An 8,880-nucleotide genomic window follows, 5' to 3' on the forward strand; every position below is an offset into this window, starting at 1 on the left:
TGTCTGTCTGTCTGTCTGTCTGTCTGTCTGTCTGTCTGTCTGTCTGTCTGTCTGTCTGTCTGTCTGTCTGTCTGTCTGTCTGTCTGTCTGTCTGTCTGTCTGTCTGTCTGTCTGTCTGTCTGTCTGTCTGTCTGTCTGTCTGTCTGTCTGTCTGTCTGTCTGTCTGTCTGTCTGTCTGTCTGTCGTCTGTCTGTCTGTCTGTCTGTCTGTCTGTCTGTCTGTCTGTCTGTCTGTCTGTCTGTCTGTCTGTCTGTCTGTCTGTCTGTCTGTCTGTCTGTCTGTCTGTCTGTCTGTCTGTCTGTCTGTCTGTCTGTCTGGTCTGTCTGTCTGTCTGTCTGTCTGTCTGTCTGTCTGTCTGTCTGTCTGTCTGTCTGTCTGTCTGTCTGTCTGTCTGTCTGTCTGTCTGTCTGTCTGTCTGTCTTCTGTCTGTCTGTCTGTCTGTCTGTCTGTCTGTCTGTCTGTCTGTCTGTCTGTCTGTCTGTCTGTCTGTCTGTCTGTCTGTCTGTCTGTCTGTCTGTCTGTCTGTCTGTCTGTCTGTCTGTCTGTCTGTCTGTCTGTCTGTCTGTCTGTCTGTCTGTCTGTCTGTCTGTCTGTCTGTCTGTCTGTCTGTCTGTCTGTCTGTCTGTCTGTCTGTCTGTCTGTCTGTCTGTCTGTCTGTCTGTCTGTCTGTCTGTCTGTCTGTCTGTCTGTCTGTCTGTCTGTCTGTCTGTCTGTCTGTCTGTCTGTCTGTCTGTCTGTCTGTCTGTCTGTCTGTCTGTCTGTCTGTCTGTCTGTCTGTCTGTCTGTCTGTCTGTCTGTCTGTCTGTCTGTCTGTCTGTCTGTCTGTCTGTCTGTCTGTCTGTCTGTCTGTCTGTCTGTCTGTCTGTCTGTCTGTCTGTCTGTCTGTCTGTCTGTCTGTCTGTCTGTCTGTCTGTCTGTCTGTCTGTCTGTCTGTCTGTCTGTCTGTCTGTCTGTCTGTCTGTTTCATTGTTCTCCTCTGTTGTCACTCTGTCTGTCTGTGATTCTCCTTGTTCTCCTCTGTTGTCACTCGGTCTGTCTGTCACACCTAAGTGTTAATAGTTAAAATTACATATAGGCCCTACATATTAAGGAAATGGCAGTACATCTGTGTCTCTCTGTTTTCTTCCTAACCACTGCACTCACCTCTGAGCTGTCTATGCTAAGCCTAGCATCTTTTCCCACAGCACTGGTACCAGAAGACCAGGGGACCATACTGCCTGTGCTGGGCCCAGCAACATCCTAGTTGTGAATGAATAAACACATTTATTAGATAAAGAAGAAATCATTACTGAATAAATGCCTAATAGATGACCATTGGCTCATAATACCTTATGAAAGCCTAAATACTTACAGTATGTCATACATGTGTCCCCATCCTAAGTGTTAATTATATAATATATCTCCAAAATATCAATAAACTGGCAGAACATGTGTCAGTGTTTGTCCCTCTCAGTTTTCTCCCTATGTCCACTACACTTGACCTGCTGCAGCATCAGCTGAGATATATGTGCCGCGAAGCCTAGCATCACTGGGACCAGGGGGCCACACTGCCTGTGTTGGGCCCAGCAACAGCCTAGGGTAGCACTTTATTTTAAGGTCCCATAATAAACCATTATTAAGGCATTTACAAACCGTTTGCTCAACATTTATTAATCATTACTCCCACATTTGTAAATGTTAGTAAGCTAGTTATTCACACGTGTGAATACAGTACCAGTCAAAAGTTTTGACATACCTACTCATTCCAGGGTTTTTATTTTTACGATTTTCTACATTGTAGAATAATAGTGAAGACATCAAGCTATGAAATAACACATATGGAATCATGTAGTAACCAAAAAAGTGTTAAAAAAAATCAAAATATATTTTATATTTGAGATTCTTCAAAGTAGCCATCCTTTGCCTTGATGACAGCTTTGCACAATCTTGGCCTTCTCTCAACCAGCTTCATGTGGTAGTCACCTCGAATGTATTTAAATTAATATGTATGCATTAAAGGTTGAATTTCTTAATGTGTTTGAGCAAATCAGTTGTGTTGTGACAAGGTAGGGGTGGTATACAGAAGATAGCCCAATTTTGTAAAAGACCACTTCCATATTATGGCAAGGACAGCTCAAATAAGCAAAAAGAAACAACAACATCATTACTTTAAGACATGAAGGTCAGTCAATGTGGAACATTTCAAGAACTTTGAAAGTTTCTTCAAGTGCAGTCGCAAAAACCATCAAGTGCTATGATGAAACTGGCACATGAGGACCGCCAGAGGAAAGGAAGACACAGAGTTACCTCTGCTGCACAAAATCTAATTGTAAGGAAGTTTCAAGGTTTTGCCTGAGGTTGAGTATCTCATGATAAGCTCTAGACCACACTATATACCAAGAGAGTTTTCATCTATATTCTTCATAGCTGTCTATTTACCACCACAAACCGATGCTGGCACTAAGACCGCACTCAATGAGCTGTATACGGACATAAGTAAACAGGAAAATGCTCATCCAGAGGCGGCGCTCCTAGTGGCCAGGGACTTTAATGTAGGGAAACTTAAATCTGTTTTACCTAATTTCTACCAGCATGTTAAATGTTAAATGTGCAACCAGAGGTAAAACAAAACTTGAGACCACATTAACCACATTAACTCCACACACAGCTAAGCTAAGGACCCTGGGACTAAACACCTTCCTCTGCAACTTGATCCTGGACTTCCTTACGAGCTGCCCCCAGGTGGTAAGGGTAGGTAACAACACACTGATCCTCAACACAGGGGCCCCTCAGTGGTGCGTGCTCAGTCCCCTCCTGTACTACTCCCTGTTCACTCATGACTACATGGCCAGGCACGATTTCAACACCATCATTAAGTTTGCCAATAACTCAACAGTGATAGGCCTGATCACCGACATTGATGAGAGCCTACACGTGTGGTGCCAGGATAACAACCGCTCCCTCAACGTGATCAAGACAAAGGAGATGCCTCCCGGGTGGCGCAGTGTTTAAGGGTGCTGTACTACAGCGCCAGCTGTGCCATCAGAGTCCCTGGGTTCGCGCCCAGGCTGTGTCGTAACTGGTCGCGACCGGGAGGTCCGCGGGCCGGGCGCAGTGCGCGCTAACCAAGGTGGCCAGGTGCACGGTGTATCCTCCGATGCATTGGTGCAGCTGGCTTCCGGGTTGGATGCGCGCTGTGTTAAGAAGCAGTGCGGCTGGTTGGGTTGTGTATCGGAGGACGCATGACTTTCAACCTTCGTCTCTCCCGAGCCCGTACGGGAGTTGTAGCGATGAGACAAGATAGTAGCTACTACAACAATTGGATACCACGAAATTGGGGAGAAAAAGGGGTTAAAAAAAAAAAGACAAAGGAGATGATTGTGGACTACAGGAAAAGGAGGACCGAGCACGCCCCCATTCTAATCGACAAGGCTGTAGTGGAGCAGGTTAAGAGCTTAAAGTTCCTTGGTGTCCACATCACCAACAAACTATCATGGTCCAAACACACCAAGACCCAGGGAGCACGACGAAACCTATTCTCCCTCAGGAGACTGAAAAGATTTGGCATGGGTCCTCAGATCCTCAAAAAGCTCTACAGCAGCACCATCGAAATGGCTTGGCCTCCGACCGCAAGGCACTACAGAGGGTAGTGCGTACGGCCCAGTACATCACTGGGGCCAAGTTTCTGCCATCCAGGACCTCTACACCAGGCGGTCAGAGGAACGCCCTAAAAGTTGTCACCCTAGTCATAGACTGTTCTCTCTGCTACCACACGGAAAGCAGTAACGGAGCGCCAAGTCTAGGTCCAAAAGGCTTCTTAACAGCTTCTACCCCCAAGCCATACGACTCCTGATCAGCTAATCAAATGGCTACCCAGACTATTTGCATTGTCGCCCCCTTCTTTTATGCTACTGCTACTCTGTTTATTATCAATGCATAGTCACTTTAATAACTCTACCTAAATGTACGTATTACCTCTGTTACCTTGACTAACCGGTGCCCCCGCACATTGACTCTGTGCTGGTACCCCCTGTATATAGCCTTGCCACTTATTTTACTGCTGCTCTTTAATCATTTGTTATTCTATTTTATATTTATCTATTTTTTACATAACACTTATTTTTCTTAACTGCATTGTTGATTAAGGGCTTGAAAGTAAGCATTTCACAGAAAGGTCTACACCTGTTGTATTCAGTGCATGTGACGAATCAAATTTGATTTAATTTGCAGAGGATGAATTCATAAGAGTTACCAGCCTCAGAAATTGCAGCCCAAATAAATGCTTCACAGAGTTCAAGTAACAGACACATCTCAACATCAACTGTTCAGAGGAGACGTGAATCAGGCCATCATTTTATATTTATTTTTTATTTAACCTTTATTTAACTAGGCAGTCAGTTAAGAACAAATTCTTATTTACATTGACGGCCTACCAAAATGCAAAAGGCCTCCTGCGGGGACGGGTGCCTGGGATAAAATAAATAAATAAAATACAATATAAATATAGGATAAAGCACACATCACAACAAGAGAGACACAACACTACATAAAGAGAGACCTAAGACAACAACATAACAGCAAAACATGACAACACAGCATGGTAGCAACACAACATCACAACAACATGGCAGCAACACAACATGGTTGCAGCACAAAAACATGGTACAAACATTATTGAGCAAAGTCAACAGCACAAAGGTCAAGAAGGTAGAGACAACAATACATCATACAAAGCAGCCACAACTGTCAGTAAGAATGTCCATGATTGAGTCTTTGAATGAAGAGATTGAGATAAAACTGTTCAGTTTGATTGTTTGTTGCAGCTCGTTCCAGTTGCTAGCTGCAGTCAACCGAAAAGAGGAGCGACCCAGGGATGTGTGCGCTTTGGGGACCTTTAACAGAAGATGACTGGCAGAACGGGTGTTGTATGTGGAGAATACGGGCTGCAGTAGATATCTCAGATATTGGGGAGTGAGGCCTAAGTGGGTTTATTAAATAAGCATCAACCAGTGGGTCTTGCGACAGGTATACAGAGATGACCAGTTTACAGATGAGTATAGAGTGCAGTGATGTGTCCTATAAGGAACATTGGTGGCAAATCTGATGGCTCGAGAGCTCCCTTACCTGCCGATCTATAAATTACATCTCCATAATCTAGCATGGGTAGGATGGTCATCTGAATTAGGGTTAGTTTGGCAGCTGGGGTGAAACAGGAGTGATTACGATAGAGGAAACCAAGTCTAGATTTAACTTTAGCCTGCAGCTTTTATATGTGCTGAGAGAAGGACAGTGCACCGTCTAGCCATATTCCCAAGTACTTGTATGAGGTGACTACCTCAAGCTCTAAACCCTAAGAGGTAGTAATAACACCTGTGGGAAGAGGTGCATTCTTCTTACCAAACCACATGACCTTGGTTTTGGAGGTGTTTAAAACAAGGTTAAGGGTAGAGAAAGCTTGTTGGACACTAAGATAGCTTTGTTGTAGAGCATTTAACATGAAATCCGGGGAGGGGCCAGCTGAGTATAAGACTATCTTCTGCATATAAATGGATCAGAGAGCTTTCTACTGCCTGAGCTATGTTGTTGATGTAAATTGAGAAGAGCGTGTGGCCTAGGATTGAGCCTTGGGGTATTCCCTAGGTGACAGGCAGTGGGTGAGACAGCAGATTTTCTGACTTTATCCACTGCACTCTTTGAGAGAGGTAGTTAGCAAACCAGGACAAAGACCCTCAGAGACACCAATAATCCTTAGCCGGCCCATGTTTAGCAAAAGTGTTGGAAAAACGTGTCAATAATCAACTGACTGGCTTTCTTGATGTGTATAGTTCTCTCTCTGGTATGCAATCTGGTTTCCGCTCAGGTTATGGATGTGTCACTGCAACCTTAAAAGGTCCTCAATGATGTCACCATTGCCCTTAATTTGAAGCAATATTGTGCTGCTATTTTTATTGACTTGGCCAAAGCTTTTGATACAATAGACCATTATACCGTATCAAAATAGAAATAATTAGGATTAGCTTGATCTTAGCCTTTAAATAAAGGACAAACTGTGTCTGCCTTCCAAGCAATGGGAACCTTCCCAGAAAGGAGAGAAAGGTTAAAAAGGTTGGAGATAGGCTTGGCGATGATAGGGGCAGCAACCATAAAGAAGAAAGGGTCTAAACCATCTGATCCAGATGTTTTTTGGGGGTCAAGTTTAAGGAGCTCCTTTAGCACCTCGGACTCAGTGACTGCCTGCAGGGAGAAACTTTGTAGCGGGGCAGGGGAAAAAGAGGGAGAAGCATGGGGGATAGTCGCATTAGAAGGGGTGGGGGATGAGGAAATGTTGGACGGGCAAGGAGGCATGGCTGAGTCAAATAGGAATCCTGACTTAATGAAGTGGTGATTAAAGAGCTCAGACTTGTGCTTTTTGTCAGTAACAACCACATTATCAACATTAAGGGATATGGGCAGCTGTGAGGAGGAGGGTTTATTGTCCAGGTCTTTAACAGTTTTCCAGAACTTCTTGGGATTAGACCTACAGAGAGAGAACTGCTCCTTAAAGTAACTAACTTTGGCCTTCCGGATAGCCTGAGTGCACTTATTTCTCATTTGCCTGAACGATAGCCAGTCAGCCTGAGTATGCATGTGCCGAGCCTTTCACCAAATGCAATTCTTGAGGTGGAGTAACTCTGCAAGATCATGGCCGAACCAGGGGCTGAACCAGTTTTTAATTCTCATTTTCTTTATGGGTGCGCTTGTTAACAATACCACTGAAAATATCAAAAAGGAAGGTCCAAGAGTCTTCAACAGAGGGGATCAAGCTGATTCTATACCAATTTACAGAGGCCAGTTCATGAAGGAAGGCTTGCTCATTAAAGTTTTTTAGCAAGCGTCTATGACAAATCAGGACAGGTTGTTTCACTGAGCAGCCATTAAGAACACAGGCTGTAAAACAGTGGTCACTAAGGTCATTACAGAAAACACCAGACTGATAGCTATCAGGATTATTTGTGAGGATAACATCAAGGAGAGTAGCCTTTTCTGGGTGTTTGGAGTCATACCTTGTGGGATTGGTGATAATCTGAGAAAGATTTAGGAATCCCGTTTTTTTAGGACTTGGTCAGGTGGATTTAAGCATGTACCAGTTTAGGTCACCTAGCAGGACCAATTCAGAGCTAGTGTAAGGGGCCAGGAGAGAGCTTAGGGCAGGTAGGGTACAAGCCGGTGCTGATGGAGGACGATAGCACCCAGAAACAGTCAACAAAGAGCTATTTGAAAGTTTAATGCTTAAAACTAGCAAATCAAATTGTTTGGGGACAGACTTGGTAGAGACAATCGAACACTGAAGGTGATCCTTGGTAAAGATTGCCACTCCCCCACCTTTGGAAAATCTGTCTTGCCGAAAAAGGTTATAACCGGGAATGTTAACATTATTATTCAAAACACTGTTCCTTAACCACATCTCAGTAATGACCAACACATCTGGATCATATTGTACAGCAATTTCATCAGGTAACACGAATACAAAGCCGGCGAGAGGTGGTTAGAATAGGATGGGAGGCCAAAAGTCTGTGTAACCAATAGAGAGTCAGAGTTCCGAGTGTGGGAACAAACATAGTCTGTCCTACGGTTGGGTAAAGAAAGTTTGTAGTCAACAAAGTATGCAGGAGTCATGAGGCAAATAGCAAAATGCACAAGAAAAAAAAAATATATCTAATGACTTGGGGCTAGCCATTGTAAGTTCAGAGTCACTCGCCCCAACAGTGCGTGTGTGCTGGAGGCGAGCAAAAGCTCGGGAGTGAGGGGTGAGTGTGGTGGAGGTACCTGATTCATGATCGAATTGCTGCAAAGAAGCCACTACTAAAGGACACCAATAAGAAGAGACTTGCATGGGCCAAGAAACATGAGCAATGGACATTAGGTCGGTGGAAATCTGTCCTTTGGTCTGATGAGTCCAAATTTGAGATTTTTGGTTCCAACCGCCGTGTCTTTGTGAATTTTTTATGTTGTCCACATTAAGGTCTAGCTTACTGTTTTGCAATGTATTGCATTAATTAATGTACATGTTATCCTCAGCTAATGCCAACTTCCTTGGCCCATGGATGACACTGGTTATGTCCCAATTCTCTCATTCCTCCCAAAGTGTGCACTTGTTCTCTTCCCTTCACTATTTTGAAAGGAAATTGCTGATAAAACAAATGTGGTGGAAACCCATGTATGTGTTTAGATTTGTGGGAAATGGTGTACGAGTGCACATTTCAGGACACAGGAGATTTTCACATCTCTAAATGTGAAAATGTATTTGGTAAAAAAGCTAATGTTTGTTCATACCTTAATATCAATAACATAATATGCTAAGCCTTCTCTAAGCTGCGGGAGTGTCTATTACAATTTTTATGCCAATTTTCTTCATTTTAGGCTCAAAAGAAGCCCGTCGTCCTCTTACATTTTGTCAACTTTATAGTCTGCTGTGTTTTGTATTTTACACCCATAATGCTCATTGACTTGACATTCCAAATTAGCATTACATAAAGACCTGAGTGATTATTTCTACCATGGTTCACGCTATTGTGTCATGTCAATGCCATTATGATGTAATTTTGCTCCCAAGGCAAAGCCTATAAAAGCATGGGTCCCAGATGCTGAGTGGGTATAACTATAATCATGCCCAGACACAGACTATCCACTTCTCGCCCAGTCCGCAGGAGGCTTAGAGCCACTCGGACCGTGAGACGCAGGAAGAAAGTTGGCAGGAGACTTTAGGTCCCTTACTAGCCATCGGTAAATGCCACTGGCATTTATATTCCGCTGTGTTTTGTATATCTTTTTTTCTGGTTTTTGTGTTTTGGAATGGCACGGTTACTACAGAAGATTCACCTGTCATAATGCAAGTTATGTAAGTGTTTGTAGGCCTTTTTT

Source organism: Oncorhynchus kisutch, linkage group LG4, assembly GCF_002021735.2.
Source record: "Oncorhynchus kisutch isolate 150728-3 linkage group LG4, Okis_V2, whole genome shotgun sequence".
In the NCBI taxonomy this organism is placed as follows: Eukaryota; Metazoa; Chordata; class Actinopteri; order Salmoniformes; family Salmonidae; genus Oncorhynchus; species Oncorhynchus kisutch.